Consider the following 19,907-nt stretch of genomic DNA (forward strand, 5'->3'; position numbering starts at 1 on the left):
TCATAATCATTATCGGCTGTTGTATATCACGATGTTTTACTTAGTACCTTGATGTAAAAAAGACTGAGTCATTGCACATCAAAATTCACGGTGCGAGGCGCGCTGCAAATGAGGTACAGTCAATCGACCTTCATACCTGTCCAAACTTGACCTTGTAAGGTCAAGGACACTTGTTTTGGAACAAGATGGCGGGCCTCGGTGCGTTACGTGACATGGTGAATCATAGGGGGATACGCTCTTCCATCTACACCCCTTTACCTTAAGCTTGTGGCAACCACGCAAGGTTACGCCCAATGTGCTCTGGAACACTATACACTAGTTAACGTTTAAACAACACGCCTACAACTGGCAGGCCGTCATTTTGTGGTAGCTAGCACTTTGCTGTACCCCTGCCCACGCCAGGGACCATTTCAACAGAGTAAAACAACTGTAATAAGCAGACCTGGGAGGCGGGGGAACAATTTGGTTCTATCTGTATCGACCACACAACGCTCACCTGTGGCCACCAACGTACTGTTAACATCGCTGTAATTTTCCTACTCATGTGAACTACACTTAAATGAGTTCCGATATATATTTCATCAGTGATGAAACCTGAAGTAGGTAGTAGGGGTATACAGGCATGGAAAAGGAACAAAAAGAGAGGAGGGAGAGATAGAAAGAGAGAGAAAAAATCAGAGAGAACGAAATTACTCCAGATGGCATCACGACACACACATATCTTAAAACTCTCATTTTTATCTACGTTTGTATGAATATTCAAAATGTAGTGATGTTGAGAATTATAAACGACAAAGTAGGAAAAGCTAGAATGCTACGCACGATTTCATATAAAACTACCAAAGTACCCTATCTTATACACATATGCGTCATCTAAGCACCGTCAAATTGGCTTGTAAAGAACTAGTAATGGGGAGGTTGTCCTGACCGATTGGACTTCATGCGTCGTTTCTAGTACCAGTATTTCAGTGACAAAGAGATCACGTTACGTAAAATGTTGCGCAAAATCTGTCGTTTCTAGTACCACTGTCACAATGACAAAGAGAACAAGTTATGTAAACACGTTACGTAAGATCTGTGGGTGTGTGGCAACAATGACCATAAAGGGTCAATACATATGAAGCTGTTGTTTGTCCCTTTACGATTCTATCGTCTTTTGACGACAAAAAGGTTTAAGATATCAACACAATACGACGGAGGGCAGGCGATTAGCAAGAGAGGTTATTAGCGAGGGCAAGGGACTTCTCTCAAAACGCCGTACGCTATCTATATTCCACAAGCACAGCAGAGCAATATCATCCCCCGAATCATTTCCAGAATTGTAGTAGTTCAATTTCAACAACCAACGCAGCTATTGAGAAAAGTAACGTTAGCTGCAGCAGCTACAGTGTGGTAGAACCAGTAGGCGTTTGTTTCACTACTTGGTGTTGGACAAAAGCGAGTCTTCCCACGCTGATCGTTAGTTCGGACGGGTCCTCAGGGGAAGCTGATAAAGGGTGAGAGAGAACAGACTCTCAGTGAGAAGGGCGATATCAGATCCAACCCACGGGGACCTGCTGATCTCACATCAGCCGCAGGAAAAGAAATAGGCTCCTAATTAGTCAGAAACGAAACAGAAAATCATTATAGTGTCTTCAAGTCCTGGGCTACGCCCTTGTACCAAATACTGTACCGATGGCATCAACGAGTGGCTTAGATTGTCATTCTCATACAGGACTGTTCAGCCATAACCTAAGCTGTAGGGCTGTTAAAATAAGGATTTTGCCATGGTCAATATTGACAGAAGGAGGCCATATAGAATGCCCAAACTATTTCGTGACTTTGAGCAAACTCAATTAGTCGTGTAAATCCAGGTAAATATTCCCTTCTCTTGCAGTCTTATGGTTACCGGTTCTTATTGTTATGCTTGGAGCAATAGACGTAAGGTCCTGATTGTCATGAATGCAAATTTTCTAATTAGATGCGTTTCGTACAAAGGAAACATGCGTCGTACATTTTTAAAATCTCCGAATGTTCTTTCCATGCATCCGTAGTCCAACGATACACTATACAGCTTTCAAAGGACAATAAGTTATCAAGGATGAAGAAAGTGAGTGAGTGAGTGTGTGAGTGAGTGAGTGAGTGAGCGAGCGTGTGAGTGAATGAGTGAGCGAGTGAGTGAGTGAGTGAGTGAGTGAGTGAATAAGTGAGCGAGCGAGTGAATGAGTCGCATCGCGTACCAGTGCAGGAAGTCAACTACCAGGATGGCCGAATGGGAGGAGGCGTTGGACGTAAGTCCCAATATGGATGTTCGTCTTCGTGATCATGAGTTCGAACCCCACTCCCGACAGACACATATGTTAGAAAGATTTTTTTACATCAACCTCGTCGTGCTCTAGCAGACAAGGGATCTAGAAATGACCGGCTCAATTCATCCTTAGCATTCCGGAGTAGACGTCGTGTTCTTGGGAAAGGTTTTGAAATGAAATGCCTGCAGAGGGACACTACTATAATCACCTACATCTCTGTCTAAGTTTCAGTTTATATACATGTATATAGAAACATCTTTCAACACTTCTCTAGGGCGTAGCCTACTTCGCGATCATTCACGATACACGACCGCAGCTCACGGGAGCTTTTTCCCCAACATGTAATGACAAGACGTGGTGACGGCACACTCAAGTTTTCTTTTCATCTTAATTTTAAGCCGCCACCAACACAGACGACAATACAATACTCATTGAATGACATTTCAGGTCGTCCTTAACGTTACTACACGCAGCCGTTGGTAACACAGGGAACGCCGCTGATTTTACGACTCTCTACATTAGAAGAGCCGTGATCGGGACCTGGGTACGTGGCGACCGCAAAAGCAGCCATGAAGACGACAGACCGTTCAACTGGTGAGTCAAACAGCTTCAGGGTGCAGAGACAATTCCTCTGGAAGATGAAAGGCCCCTCCTCGCCCAAAAAAAGATAGAGAGTGAGTGAGTGAGTGAGTGAGTGAGTGAGTGAGTGAGTGAGTGAGTGAGTGAGTGAGTGAGTGAATGAGTGAGTGAGTGAGTGAGTGAGCGAGAGAGTGAGCGAGTGAGTGAGAGAGAGGAAATATAAACAGAGAGAGAAGAGATAGAGATAGATAGAGAGAGAGAAAGGAGAGAGAGAGAGATAGATGGAGAGAGGGAGGGAGAGAGAGAGAGAGAGAGAGAGAGAGAGAGAGAGAGAGATAGAGTTTAAACATCTTGAAGCACCACAAGGCCAATATAAAGGAGATGTTTAAGTGGGATGATATGACTCAGTGGCGAAGGAAGATGCAGAATCTGTAAACAGATATAAGACAGAGCTCTCTCACCAATCTCCTGGCGATGACAGCTATGATAGAGCTCCCACGCGAACGTATTATATAATATTCCCCTAGACACAGTTTTCCATCCCTCCCTTCAGCCAAACGCGTTGTTAAATAAGTATTAGCCCTCGGGCAAGAATTTGCAATAAACAAACTTTAAATGGTTAAAACGGTTTTGAACATGACGGTGTCAAGCTGATCTTGTAACGTCATTATGAAAGACACGCCGGGCATATCCATGATGCACAAAATGACTAAATAAACTGGTGGATGTCCCAATTAATAAGTACCTAATACCAGCCCAGAAGAGAACAAGAAATAGCCATGCCTGTCAAGTACCAGAGTTGTCAATCAATCAACCAAGGATTGAGGTGTCCATGAATTCATTCTTTCCTAGAACTATCGCAGAGTGGAACTCGCTGTCACCAAGTACAGTAGGGACATTGTCATTAGATAGCTTTAAACAATGCCTAGAGTTAGATGTTCAAGGGTTAGGTGTAACAAGTCGATCGGTGTAATGTATCCAGCTGCCGCCGCGCCGCATGCCTGCGAAGCTGGTGTGTTACGCCGAAAGGCGGTTATACACAGATACATTCAGAGAGGGGGCTGCCTACGTCCCCCTGCGCCTACTCTCAGTCCTCGACTTTCACCTAAACTTTCGTGCAAACACATCCATCTACAAGTACACATTGGTGAAATTGATATGCACATGATATATACTAGAAAGTACATGCAGGCTGGCTTACTGGAAATTGCTAAATCCACCCTCCCACAAGACCTTAGCTGAGCGTATCGCGTAACGTACCTTTCCATACAGGTGCTTGACAAGTCCGTCCGAACGTGTCCGAGATGAGAAGGCAAAGAAAGAGACAGGCGAGATTTTCTAGTGAGGAGGAAGAGTCCGTGTTCACGTGATGTGACACGCCTAACACCCACAAAGATCTAGCTGTGGCCAGTTTCTAGTCTCGCACACAGACCTTGTAGGAGGGGACCATTCCAAGCGTTCGCGACCGGCTGGGGTTGGTCGTGAGTCGATCCTGATTTCCAGCCCACTTTATCTTAGTAGAGACAGCCAACGCAAGACTACCAAGAAACCACGCTACACCTACTACCCCAAGGGAGAGATATGCTCCTTCAAAATGACTCTTTGGAAATAGGGATTTAGCGGTTTGGATTCCCTGTGTAAACGTACGAGGAGAACAAAAATAACCTCAAAGATGCTTGTTATCAATTCCAGAGATGACAGGCGACAGGGACTACTAATCACTCCTTAGGAGTACGTAGGACGTTTTTGTTCTAATAGTGGGCACCATGTAGCGAAAACAGTCCTTCCGGGTAATATACTACTACAAAGAAACTAACTACAGCAGAGAAGAGATGCCAAACAATGAACCGGTCCTTCGCATTGAAAGCCAAACTGCTTGAACTAAATGACCTCTCAATAGACCCATTCGACTTTCACAGATCGCATAATTTGCCTACGTCACAGGGGGACATTTCGAAAGAACGTCATTCTAGAACGCTGAAGTCGAACGGAGCTTGCGCTCTCGGTGTCCCCCCTGTTAGATCATTTTTTTACTAAAAGGTAGGTAAGTGTCTATTTTCTTGGTAATATATGCGGACATGACAGGAAAACAGGCACCAACTTTGTATGGTGGCATTCCGTACAGCAATTTAAGGTTATTTTGTTTTGTGACGTATGCAGTTTATGCGATCCGTGAAAGGAACTTTCGAAATGTCCCCCCTGTGAAGTAGTTTCTATTCGAAATGTCCCCCCTGTGACGTAAGCACTTAATGCGATCCGTGAAAGTCGAATGGGTCTATTGACCAGGTACAAAGCAATGAGCTCATTTAGCTAACTAAGCAAATGGGGCTAGGGTGCCGCCTAACTAGCTAGACATCTTTTCTGCTGTCACCGCCCAATCAAATCGACATTAAGTGACTAATTATAACATTTGACTGACACAGCTAAAGAAAGAACACAAAGATCGACAAAACTGTTCTGTGCTTCCTGTCTCTTCTGTGCTTCCTTCTGTGCATCCTTTGGAGAAACCCGCATCTTCCTATTAAGATGTTTTTGTTCTAAGGCCACAGCAAGTAATTTTTATGGATGACATCAGCGCACGCATTAATTTTCGCATGATTTTGGTGAAAAAAAACAAGAAATTTTTCTGACCTCTGACAGTGGTCAACATGCCGAAAATGGGCAAATATGTCTGTTACCATGCCGGAACGTAAATGGCAGATAACTATGAAGACAACAGACAAGAAAAGACTCTGATTTAATTTTTTTACTTTGATGCAGTGATATGTGATACTGGCTGTGTATATGTGATGTTCTCACTGAATCAAAACCATTTGTACAATTATTAAGTCAAAATTTGAGAACGTAGGAAATTTGTTTTTTTTAGCCCGCCTTGTTTTTTTTCGCCCCCTCGCATTAGATTCGGATCTGCGGAGTCCATAAATTTACTTGCTGTGGTCTAAACAATTTGCAAGAGTTCTCTAACAACGTTGAAACCATGCGTATACGTCGTTTTTCACTCTCAACCAAATGTAAGAAACAGGCTTCGTCCGTCAATGCATTGACCATGGCATGGTCGACTCCTAATGGCTGAACTAAATGACCAATTAACTTTTAAGTGACTAGTGGTGGACAAAGACTGCCTTCACTTGGTTCATTTCTTCATCGTTAGTAAAGGCGGCTCGCATCTTTATATTACAATATTCATAGTAAGGCAGCTACACACAATTATACAGCATCGTGACAGCAAGAAAGTAACACAGGCGCTTAATAGAGAAATCTCTCAACATGGGTTGCACACAAAATTGTAAAAAGCAGGTAGACTTATTGATACTCAATACGAAAGATGTCTATACCAGACTTGTCTCGTGTACCTGTGGATTAATGCATTCTTCATAAAACTTTAGCTCTGGCGGCGAATTGACACAATCGAGGTGGCTAGGCTAGCAGACACAGGGATCGAGGTGACGATTCCTTGCATTCCTGGCCTGACGTTGTGCCCTTGGGAAAGCAGAAAAGCGCTTTACACGACTTTCCCCGTTACAACCAGGTGTACATGACTTCGGTTGGGGAGGTAAAAGGTGGTGGAAGGAGAGGGATGGGCTCCGCCTTCCAATACTGTGCCCTAGTCTAGTAGTAGTAGAGCATAGACACAGTGGACTATCAACATCCTGGCCCTGTGGTCTATGGTCCTATGTGACTACCTTTACCAAACGAATGTTAATTCTTACTCAGTGTGAAAAATGACGTACAAGACCATGTTCCTACAAAATATAAAGCTATTTGTCGGTATGACTGCCTGTTGCATCCGAAACTTTCCGAAAAGAACGTAACTTAAACAGCTTTTACATTACCTAACCTAACCTAACCTACATACACACAGAGCCGATGTGTTACAAGGGTGACAACACAATACAGATATTTCTGTACTAACTTATGTGTAATTAGTTTCTGAAAAGCCTATCTTTGAGACCAGACACGTGTCACGTTTCTAGTCTAGGCAACTGACCGACTGCATAAGACGTAATGTGTTATACAGTCGGTCTTTCTGAAACTTATGTGCAATTAGTTTCTGAAAAGCCTATTTTTGAGACCAGACACGTGTCACGTTCCTGGTCTAGGTGACTGACCGACTGCATAAGACGTAATGTGTTATACAGTCGGTCTTTCTGAAACTTATGTGCAATTAGTTTCTGAAAAGCCTATTTTTGAGACCAGACACGTGTCACGTTCCTGGTCTAGGTGACTGACCGACTGCATAACACATTACACAAGACGATCACATCGTTCTGCATAACATACTGTTTGAAACCTGGCTTTTGGCGGTTTTAGTTGGATGTTTGATCAACGTGGTATCAGAATTTTGCCTGTTGTAGACAATATCTTTTCCGACAACATTTGAAATGTTGCTGTGCTTGAATACGCGAATACGACTTTAAATTGGACGTTTTTTGAACTTACACAATGCCACAGTAACCATGGGCTGAGTTACCCCTTGCCTTGTGGCAAGTTTTGTCCTTGGTGCTAAAATATACTACCCACCATTCGTCTGATGATGACCAACCATTCAGAGACAGATGGCCATGTTTATAATTACGAACAGTCGAGAAAAAACTGGACCATATTCTTTATTCATTCATGGCACCAAAAAGCAAACCTTACAAAAGGGATGAGACTTGAATGGTAAAGAGTTTGCGTACAAAACTACAAATAACAACGGACAAGACAGGCAATATGTACATCCTTCATATACATTATAATACATTATTTTATACCAAGCAAACCTTCTGACTTAAGTGCAGATGAGGTTAAGGAAAGATTAAGCTAGTGATCTGACAGTTCTTTGTTGTACAGGGTTATGACCATCTGCATCCACGAAACTAGGCCTGTCCTTGGTGCTGAACAGTCGGTGGTCGTTGCCAATATCAAACCCCAGCTATTGTTTGGACATAGTAACTGGCGTCGCGTTTCACAGACTTCAGCTGTCTTTGGTCTAATCTTTGCAACAGACAAACAGAAAATCTAGATACATTACAAAATTCAACCAGAAGGAAATAGAACCACTCTTGTTCTTTTACTACTTGAAGGAGGTCAGTGACCTCCAAATGGAGTATTGTGGTTAGTTTTGTCCGTATGTTCGCAGCTGGTACTCACGGTCCCTTTGCTGCATTAGTATGTACTTTGGAATGTCTTCTACGTTGAACAGCTTGTTTTTGTCAGTGCCTGTGTTATCGGACCTATGAATAAAGATCCGTTTGATGGATTTTTTTTAGAAATTTGGCATGTCGGTAGATAAAGATGGTATCAAACACCCAAGCCACATGGCGAACACCATAATTGCTTCACGGAGCAGTGTGTCCTACGGTCCTTGACAACAAAAATAGTTGTAGCCTAGTCGTCAGTCTCCACCACAGACAGAGCCATGTTTTGCTGAGTAGTAATGCTTGCCGGTATCCCGTACTGGTACAGTGCCACAGAAATGTGTTGTTAAAACTCACTATGTAAATAAATGACTAGAATATTGACTTTATAGAAATCCAAGTTTCCAAGCCCTGCAACTGCGGTAACTGTATTGAAAGCACACAGTACTAGTTACTGCATAACTGTTGTGATTATGTTATCATGTTATGAAACCCGGTTATGTCACAAACGGACTGTCTTTGCTGGGGTCCTTCCCGGTGTGAGTGGTTCAAACCTCACAATTTTATGCGGGTCCTATTGAGGTCACCTGAGTTGGCACCGAATGGCAGCCGCTCCAGACCCTTGTGATTCAGATGACTAGAATATTGACTTTAGAAATCCAGTTGTATTGGACACCTTCTAGTACGCATCACGACTGCTGAGACTTTGGGCCGGCCCTGTCCCTGGTGCTGAAATCAAGCATTATTCCGGGTGGGCGAGAACAACCAGAGTTAATTTCAACTAGAACTCGCCACAAGCGTTCTACAGTCGAGCCAACTGCCCACAGAGTCCCAGTCACGACAGTCCTCCCCCGGCTTGGTTTTTTATCCACTCACAGTTTCTCCTCTAGTTACTACAGCCAGTACTATAACTCAACTTGATTGAACAACAGTGAAGTTAGCTTGAACAACGATGCACAGATCGCATGATTTGTTAAAGTTGATTTTGTGTTTAGGTATTTCAGCTTCGTTGGCACTCGTCCTGCGCTACACAATCTCTCGCTCCCGACGCTAATTGGCCCCCTCCTCGAAAGCACGTCAGTGGAGCGCGATTTTGTCAGACCAGGTACTTCTCGATATCATTTTATCAGCACCTGGCTTCTATCAATTCACTGCCACTATGGCCACAAAAAGGCTACGGGATTACCTAATTTCAATTATGTGTAGCATATAATTTTCAAAGGCTTTGGAACTATCTTTCTGTATTACAAATCGTGTGCCAAACGTCAACTTCAGCAGGGCGAATGTTAAAATATCTGTCAGCAGAGATTGTGGGCGAGGCACTGTCAGAGAGAAGGCAGGCTGCCCAAACACGTCACAATCTCCACCCCAAGATCTGCTTGGAGATTACGAAACATCAGCCACAATTATGTGAAGTAAAAGTTAAATACAGAGAAGCGACAAATGGCAGGGTTGGAAATAAGTAACGGTGACATATCGAACGACCCCTAGCGACTGTCGATGGAAGCGACCTGATCTGTCAGAAAATAACGTCGACAAACTGGGTCAGGTCGTCCATGACATCCGTACAGGCAGACTGTGTTCGGCACCGCGCCAACAGGATGGGCCCATCAACAGAGCACACAGCACAACAACAGACATCCGGGTTATCTGTTTAAAAGGCATCCAATGCGATTTCAGGGCAGCAAAACTGGAAATATTCTAAACAACAAGGCAATCTTTGTAATATTGACACATACTGCTTCAAATTAGCACATCTTAATCAGCATTTCATACTTTGGGCATTTAAAACTGCAGAAACAAGCCACAAGATGAGTTCTTTATTTATTTTCTGGGTGGTACCATAACTATCAGCGCAAGGCCCTTCCAGTAACCATTTTCGTCATAATTTTGGGAATTTTTGCTCCATGAGAGTCAATATACATTAGGATAGTGTAGTTTCAACTCAGCGTTTAAATAAATCAGGTTTCCAAGCCCTAAAAACTGCACTAGATTCCTTTAAAATCCCATCTCGTCGGGATACGATGGTAAAAATACTGCTATCTAGGAGTTGGTGATTCACTTCAAATCACTTTGATTGAGGCCTGACGAACCTCCTTCTCGTATCAGACACATAGTTACTTACATCATAATAATTTTTATATCACCAGGAAGAATAGTGCGAAATTTATGTAACACAAACAGACAAACAAACAAACAAATGGTAAATTGTGTGGTACCAATCTACCACGAACATTATGTACAGAGAAATACACCAGAAAGTAACGGTCAAAGAAGTGCCTGACGAAAATGCACTGTAGAACGTCCGCTAGTCGTCAAAGTTGGGCTAGGTTGCTATGGCAACGACTGGGGTGCAAAAACAAATGACGTCATGGCGATGACGTCACGTGCGTCATCTGAACGGATACACGTGCCTTACTGTCTTACAACCCGAGAACAGATGACGTCATCTCTCTGAGTGGAGTTACCTTCGCGTAGCCTCGCCACATCCTCACCTTGTTGTAGCAGAATGACGTATCTAAGACCTCCGAGCAGACGTGCGGGGAGGTACTACATGAATCAAGCAACCAAGCAACCAACCAGAACACGGGCGTCCGGAACTTATGCATGGTGGTTTTAGACTTAAAAGACCATATCTTAAACTAAAAAGGCGCATAACAGGAGCCAAATAACACATCTTGTGGGTGTAGTTCATGCATTGCTTCTAGACCATACTAAGACTTGCTTCAACACAATTTATACATTTTATTAGATATATTTCATTTATGCTTAACCTTCTATTTTGATTAGCTATTCTTTGTGTACTCTCATACTTGTTGTTATTGACTACGTAAAGTTTGATTTTGTATATGTGTTTTGGTATATGTCTTTTTGTATGGGGGATGGCAACTGTTTGCCCTCCCTTTCACTTTGTGAAAAATCAAAATAAACAAATCTACAAGGAGTCCTCACTGTTACGTTAGGTTGTCAAGGCTGAAAGGCCGTCTGGTCGAAGTTTCCACTCTGTACTGAAGCTAGTGCACCAGTGAACCCATCATAATTGTCATGATGAAGATTCAAACGGTCATCGACAAATCGACTCTTGTTAAACAAGTGGTTGTGAACAAAGAACTTTGCTATTCAATCATTCACCAACCTAATGAAATCATCTATGCATGACAAACCGAACGTCATCTTGCCCTAAAGTTTTCCCTTCCCGAAAGTACTAGTCTCCGAGACTGCCGGAAATTATGCTCCCCCTAGCGGCGCCCGAAGAACAACAAGGAAATGGGAGATTTCTATTTGCGTCATTCGGACGGCGAAAACACATAACATGACGACATTACTGAGAACTTTTTAAAAATTTGACCATCGTAAAGGAAGTATATGTCGTATCAAAGGAAGTCATTACAGTCCTTGGGAAAGGCACTTAACACCTATTTCCTCACTTGACCCAGGTGGAAATGTGTACCTAAATTCAGTTTGGGACGTCCCCCCTTATAGGACGTAAAGCCGGAGGTCCCTTGATATATAAGAAGAGCAACACCTTGAGCACATTTAAGATCCCACCACACCACACCTTCTCACTGTGTGGTTCTGGTCTTAGGTTTCACATCTTGAAGAGGTGGTAGTCAATTCTTCCACAAATGTTCTTCATCTTCCTTCATCTTAAAGGAAGTCTAATCCGGACTTAAGAAGGGAGAAGGCAACTCAAGCAACAACACTAGTAATGCGGACGTCTACAGCTGCAGAAGCGTATGTCGAACGTACTTTGCAGATAACTTTTCTTTCAACACCAGTTCCTTAACACTAAACAACAGCCCGAGGCTCAGCGGGGGTGTCTTTGCGCACCTTAAATAACTGCTTAGTTGATAATATACCACGCATCCTACATGAACAACACTCCTGAGAAAGCATCAGGTGTACGATCGCCTGTATTCTTGGTACAGCTCAGTAGTACTTAGTGTGAAGGTCTCAGCTGTGACGGCGGTGTGGTATTTACGTATCACTCTAAGCGAGCGGCTTACGCAGACTGGCAGCTTCAAAACTTACGTTATAAGCCAGCATACTCTGTAACGTCAACTTCGGCTGGCTGGAAAGCTGCCAGGATAATGTCACGCTCGGCAGGTGGCGTAAAGCCGGAGCCACGTACCGGCGGTTTCTGGGAAAATCTGGCGCTAAAATTCTAAAGCTTTTCCTTCTCAGACTAACGCATCAGATTCCTGGGTTGCTCTGGTCGACTGGGTGTGGAAATGTGCAAATCATCACGTTATGAGGTTCTCAGCCATAAAAGCATCGGTGGCGACGAGCGAACATTCAGGTAACAGTTTCGAGCGTTCAGGAACCATAAAAATACACAGACGTGAGAAGAAAAAAAAAGCTGAACGTCTAGAAAATAAACAGCGATAGAGACACAGAAATGAGAGTGAACGTATAGAGAGAGGGTAGAGTTAACAGAACTCAGCGTAGAAACGCGAACCATACTCGGCATTGGGGGGCTGGCTATTGGCAGTCGCGTCCAATCTTTTGGTGGCAGCAAAGACAGTATCAATTGCAAAATGGCCAGGCTGTATCCATTGGCCAGGTAACTGCCTAGCAAATGTCTTTACGACCACCAAGAGATCGTCAGTTGTCGTCTGTATGTGGTTGTAGCCTACACCATTCTACTAGTACTCAGACGACAAGGCGCGTGTTCTAGACGTGGGCAGACGCCTCGTGGGACGGCTCGCTTTTCTGAGAAGGGAAGAGAGGAGAGACTATCCTAGAAACTGAGCAGGATTACACGTGACCAGCGAGGTCGGGCCGCGGGGAGGGGGGTGGTGTGTGTGGGAGGCGGGTCTTTCCTGGAATTGGAGCCGACGACTTCTCCGACGCACGTGGGCGAGACGTGAAGGTGTAAGCATTGAGACACACGTGTGCAGGCAGGCTAGGAGAGTCCTTGACTGTAACATTTATTAAGGGACAAGTCTCTAATACTAGTATATAGCACTAAAATGTCCCATCAAGGACCATATAGGGACAAATCTCTAATAAACCCAAGGAGTCGTTGCATATTACAAATATGGCACTAAAATGTCCCATAGATAAAAAGGACCATAGAGGGACAAAAATGTAATAAACCCAGCGGGTCGCTGACTATTAAAGATATAGCGCTAAAATGTCCCATCAAGTACCATAGAGGGAAAAGTCTCTAATAAACCCAGAGAGTCGTTGAATATTACAGATATGGCACTAAAATGGCCCATCAAGGACCACAGAGCAATTGGAGGAAAGCTACCATTTTGAGGCGCCTACATAGACAGATGAACGGGAAGACTCCTCCGTAAAATACCTGTCAACAGGGATTGCCAACGCTTCAAGTAGCACCAATCGTCCAAAATTATACGCGAGGCGTCCCCAATGATAAGCGAGCGAAGAAGGAGAAGGAGAAGAAGGAGAAGGAGAAGAAGGAGCAGGGGAAGAAGAAGAATGAGGAGGAGGAGAAGAAGGAGCAGGGGAAGAAGAAGAAGAAGAAGAAGGAGGAGGAGGAGAAGAAGAAGAAGGAAAAAGAGGAGAGGGAGGAAAAGAGGAAGGAGAAGAAAGAGGAGAAGGAGAAGAAGAAGAAGAAGCAGGAGAAGAAGAAGGAGGAGAAGAAGAAGGAGAAGGAGGAGAAGAAGGAAAAGTAGAAGAAGAAGGAGAAGAAAAAAGAGGAGAAGGAGAAGGAGGAGAAGAAGAAAAGAAGGAGCAGAAGAAGGAGAAGAAGAAGAAGAGGAGGAGACTGGTGACCGGTGAGCAGCATTACTACACGCGGCACAGCAAATTTGACTACCACGTACAAGCGTCTCCACTTCCAGCAAATTTGGAACGGAGTGCATGCATGCCAGTATTGTCTTTGGTCGTTGTGGATAGTGACAATGGAAGAAGATACAAACTATAGAAGGGATACATATGTCTACGCACACATTCGTCCAAATGACCGGTCAAAAGCATTGACATTGTAAGAACGGTATATCAGCACAAAGGAAAATATTCTATACATATGTCATTTACAGTTACATAAACTAGACTTACAGTTAAGTAAGAACCACATAGAGAGGAAACTAATGCTGTTGAAGCGATTTTCTCTGTAACTTACCTTGTCATTTTATCCTGGCCTTAATCCAAATCAACAAGAACTACGGTGGTACAAAGCTCGTAATCCATAGCAAACAATCGCGATTTATACATTCACTACTTATAATCCCCAAACGTCCACATGTGTCTGGTCCATGCGGCGAAGACGTCGGAAATATAAATGCAGGGACTGTGCTATATTTTCCACGGAGGGCTCGACGATATTCCATAGTAAAAAGAACGAAGACCACCTCTTCGGTTTGAAAACTCTGTCTTGTCTGTCCTCCACTCTACGATGCTGGAATATTTGTATCATATCTCTTCCTGGGTGACTCATTCTTACGTTCGGTCATCCCCCACCCCAGAACTTAGTCATGGACCGAGACCTCCCTATGGGCCATGTCTTTAAAAGTGTTATCTTCCGAGGATTATGTAATGTTGGTTAATGGGATAGAAGGTAGTTTCTTGGAAATCACAGGTAGAAAGTCGTGGGCAGGCAAGGAGAACCATAAGAAAAGACACAAAAAGTAGAGAGTATTAGAATGATGCTTATCTACCAAAAAAAATTGCATTCGATAGAATGTTGGAGGTGTAGTGGGGGAGACGCTTAGGGGGTGAAAAAAACACTTGGGACAAAAATTATATAAATATTGTAATTTTAATACAGTTAAGTAAGAATAGAGGACGAATGCTATTTGTAATAGAATTTAGATTGTATAGCAAATACCTATTTACCTATTTTATACACTAAAGCACTGTAGAAAAGTTCATGATTCCATGTGTCCCAAAGCAGCTACAGTCTTCCGCTAATCTCCAAGCAGATCTTTGGTGGCAAAGTCGTAACCAATCGGCAAGACAGTGTCCAATACACGAGACAATATTGGATACTGTGATGCCTATTGGAAACTGTGATGCCTATTGGATACTGTGATGCCTATTGGATACTGTGATGCCTATTGGATACTGTGATGCCTATTGGAAACTGTGATGCCTATTGGGTACTGTGATGCCTATTGGAAACTGTGATGCCTATTGGATACTGTGATGCCTATTGGAAACTGTGATGCCTATTGGGTACTGTGATGCCTATTGGATACTGTGATGCCTATTGGGTACTGTGATGCCTATTGGATACTGTGATGCCTATTGGGTACTGTGATGCCTATTATATAGTGTCATGCCTATTGGATAATGTCTTGCCAAATGGATAACGTATTGAGTATTCGATACTATCTTGGCGGTCGGTTACGACTTAGACTTTAGCACCGAAAGATCTGCTTGGAGATTAGCCTACATAATCTCTCTTCTCAGAAATGGCTTGTTGACGGCGGCAGTTGTGGTGGGTGGTAGGAAAAGTAGCTAGTTGCTGCATACCTTTGTGATTATGTTATCGTTAATCAGAAACCCGGAACTCGTTGCATTTTGACAGCATGTCAGCTATAGTATCGATTAGGCCATGTTGATTTGATTATAGGAATGACATTCTCTGGGAACCCCAAAACTTATGCGAGCGTGCGAATAAAAAAAAGTTTGGCAAAATAAAAAGTTATGAAATCTAGGTGGTCATGAGGGTTGAACAAATGACTAAACACACAGAGTAATATTTTATTGGCATGTAAATAGCAGACTCTTCATTTTCATTCCTTAACATTTTCTTCTCGTCCTTTGGAATGAATTCTGACATTCTGCGACATAAGTATCGTTTTCCAATATTTGTTTCAATACGGCATACATTTGCTCATTTTGCAGCTACTTTGTACGATTTACAATGTGGTCAAACTTTTTTTTGGAAACGGACGAAAATTCATGCGCGCGCGCATTTCATCCATATAATCAAATCAACATGGCCTTACAACAAACTGTGTTTGTTCTCTGATTTCAACGTAAACTGTGTGGGATTTCTTTTCTGTTTACAGTTTTTAGTATATGACATATCCACCATAAAGCGATGTTCTCATTTGAATGATTACAGCTTAATTTGTTACAATGACACGTATCTAACTAACGACAACCAAATCCTAAAAAAAGTGTCATATATCTTGACGTATACGTATTGCATACAGATGCATATACATAAATCACACATATACAAATCGGTAAACATAAACTACATGTACACAGATATATATGTCGGTAAAACACGAAAGCGTATTTACGGAACAGGAAGGATTGATTTGATTTGATTTGATTTATTGAACAATGCAATACAGCTGTTGCTGGTGTTGTGTCCCGCACATGGAAAAGAATGATCGACAGACAATACTCATTTTCACTTGAGTCTACTGGTGAAAGTCGTGTAAAGTGCCTTTCCCAAGGGCACAAGATCGGAGGCATGTCAGGACTCGAACCCGGGACCTCTTGATTCCGAGTCACGCACGCTGCCACACGGACCCCACGATAAAGACAAACAAAAAAACGACCAAGCAGTCAGTTATAGAGAACACGATGACTAAGCCTTCCGTCTATCTAGTACTGCGTACTCCAACATTCAAAGTGTAAATTTACTCCGTAACTAGAGAATTCTATACGGCGGAAACTATCATGAATATGACCCGATACGAAAGTGACTTCTCTGATGCGTGATGACCGCATGCAAATCTACATCCTGTTCAGCGAACCGGACAACCTCAAAATTCAGACTCAAACTGACCGTCTTTTTTAACAAAATAAAAAGACTACATCCTTACATATAACACCCAGCAAAAAATTCCCCCCCTCAAAAAAAACTTCTTTACATTTGGTTTCGGACTAAATCTCGGCCCACCGCGCTTGCACGGACTAGTACTGACCTTTTCAATGTGACAACAGAGTTGCGTGAATCCTTGAACCTCCAGCATTGTCCTGGTTTATCCTGGACCGATCTTGAAAACAAACACCAACACCGTGTGGGACCATTTTTAGATAACGCCTGGGGACAGACTACTGTGGATGAATGTCTCTGACCAAGTAATCTTGCATACGGGACGAGCCGTTCACACCGTTTTGGAGAGAAGAGTATTTCTTTGGTTTGCTTAATTAAGTTGCCTTCGCCAAGAAGGTTGACATTCGAAAGGGGTTTGTATGTGTGCCTGTGTGTCTATCTGTTTGTCTATCAACACGATACCTCGAGAAGGCTTAGATGGATTGCCTTCGTTGATATTTACATGTAATAGGTGGGTTTTGATGACAGCTCGAAATTATTGGATTTTGGGCCCCTGGCGGCTTGTTATGGTACTGCAGTGGAAATATCTCTCGTGGTATCTCGCGATCTGGGCATGGCAGGGTCACGAAGTTTGTATGGTAGATACATGTAGCTCTTGTGCTCGAGAGGAAGCCATGTGAGTTTGGCCCCCCCTAGCAGCTTTGTTCTGGAACTGCAGAGGCATTTGTTAAAATTCTTCGAGGGAGGGTAACTCAAGAACCGTTGGACATGTATTTTTGGTATGTAGGTAGTTCAAGTGATCTTCACATGATTAAATGACAAATATGTAAATCAAGATCTAATTTGTACAATGAAGAAATTTTATAAATCTGCTGGGTTCCAAATTACCATTCTATTTAAACTTGTGTGACTGATGTAATTGGGAACGAGAAGAACATCGGGAGATATTGATTATGTAAATGCGAACCTAATTTGCATACTTAATGCGAAAATACCATGATTTCATTATGGTAACTGCTAGAAATTTCATACTTTCTTCATTTGGAGGTCAAGTGAAGGTGAATATCATTAAATATAACTTATTCAAATCAGGACCTCATTTGCATAATTAATAATATATTCAGTAGCTTTGTTAAGTAAGATAAGACTGTCATTGGGTGGAGAATATGATCAAATGATATAATTTATGTAAATGAGTATCTTATTTGCATAATCAATGAGCAATATTTACACTTGGTCATTTGTAAATGTTGAACATCCTTTGGCGAAGGTATGAGATCGTGAAACTCTAGTTCAATATGAGATCGCGGTATATACACCCAATATAACCGCCATCAAAAATTGAAAACCCCCTTTTGAAATATGCAAACTTTTTTACGATACAATTCTATCTCACGCAAGAAGAGGACATGCTAAAACAAGTCTCCTCTGATCATCACACCCGTCTGTACTAATTAGTTTTCTTCAATGCTTTCCAAGAAGCTGAAAAATTTCTCCTAATTTCTGACCCCTAATGCCCAGCTTTCATCCGAGTCTTCCCACTATGCCCTGTGTGGGCGGCTGTGTTTGCGGCCTCTCGAGCATCTGCCTGCGCTGGAGAGGACTGTATGAATGGAAGTGGGGGAAGAAGGATATTGATTGCTAGCTGCGGATAAAACCTTGATGTGTTCTGCCATGAATGCACAAGTAGCTGCTGAGGTACATGTAGAGAAGAGGAGCGTAGATGGACGTGATTACGATGTCGACATTTAGTTCGACATTTGTCCTATTTTCCACGTAGATGACACACATGACGACCGTTTCTGAGTACAATACCATGGAGTTATAGTTAAGGGTGTGTGTGTCAAGGCGTTGTGCTACTTCCAAACCAGGACGCAGTACGACCTGAAATGACTCTGTCCGCCACATTAGTATGCAGGCCGGCACTTGGACCACGTCTCGTGACGTCATGCGTTCTAGGCTTCTAGCAGCAATTTCCGACTTTCGTTATATTTCTTCCTCTCCAAACGTGTTGGATGGCTAGTGTACGTGTGGCGAGTTCCCGGGACGCCCCTTTCCGGCTTATGTGATGCTCTGCCATATTTGGGGTTTTTAATTCAGGCTTCCTTCCTCTCTCCCTGTGCTCCCGAAGGGCCCCAGGCTTCACGGCGTCAATGGACGTCGCCGCTCCATTCACAAACCGGCGTCGCGGAAAGAGAGGCGCGGTCACGTGAGCGCAGAGATGACGACATGACGGCGTATGACGTCAGTCGGCGGGTGTAGCGGGAGAAGGGAGACTTATGAATGAACGGACGACGTCACGGAATACACATGAGGGCCTTACTATCGGCAGGAAAGGCAGGCAGGCAGCGCGCGCGGCCTGGCAGCTGAGCGAGGGAAGGCGGACGAGCCTGGATTGCGGGTGTACAAGTTGTACACGGCAGCGTGGTAATAATGCCTTCCCCGGGGCTAGCCGGGGCAATACGCCTCTGCCGCCACCGCCCACCCTCACACACCCCCTTATAAATAATTCATACCGGGGCGCACGTTACGGTATAGCTTACAAACAATATTTGCGGGGGTGGGGGACACAAAAATTGTCCTGACAGTCGAAATACCTGACCGAACGAGGGACAACTGTAACACGGCACGAACACGTCACATGATCGATGCATGACCCACCTTTGCGAGGCGAAGGGGGAGGGGTTCCGCGAGGGGGGGTGGACGGGGCCGCCATACTGTCTGTGGAGGTGCATCGCCATAAGGTGGCGTGGTCCACCTGACCCACTCCGCAGGTGATCCGCTTGGTTTACGCAGGGGGAGCCGCCAACTCGCGGCGGCCGGGCGAGCGGCAGGTTGTTGCCATCCGACGACGCAGCGGCGTATTTGCCTAATCGAGAGAGTTTTGGAGAAAGCGCGCGGGCCCCGTCGTTGCGTCACACGCCCACTTATTCATCTGCATGGTAACGCCGACCGCGTCCACGGCCGCAGATCGCGCCACAGCCAAGGTATAAAAACTGCACCTGCCCGAACCGTACCCAGAAACGTCGGCACGCCTTCTGCGAATAGGTTCTATATATATATATATATACTATATAGAGACATCTCGCTTACTGGTAAGATACATGTATACAAGTACTGGCTACTTGTCTATTCTCAGAAACGCGTATCTGTGTTTTTGTATATATATATATATATATATATATATATATATATATATATATATAT

At 43.6% G+C, this 19,907-nt stretch overlaps 1 protein-coding gene across 1 annotated transcript in view; it reads right to left on the bottom strand.

Annotated features, from left to right (window-relative positions):
* Positions 1 to 19,907, bottom strand: part of LOC109484216 (receptor-transporting protein 4-like) — a 48,311-nt gene that overhangs the window by 25,707 nt on the left and 2,697 nt on the right. The window lies entirely within an intron of this gene.

Source organism: Branchiostoma belcheri, unplaced genomic scaffold (genome assembly GCF_001625305.1).
Source record: "Branchiostoma belcheri isolate BF01 breed outbred unplaced genomic scaffold, Haploidv18h27 scaffold69, whole genome shotgun sequence".
Lineage (NCBI taxonomy): Eukaryota > Metazoa > Chordata > Leptocardii > Amphioxiformes > Branchiostomatidae > Branchiostoma > Branchiostoma belcheri.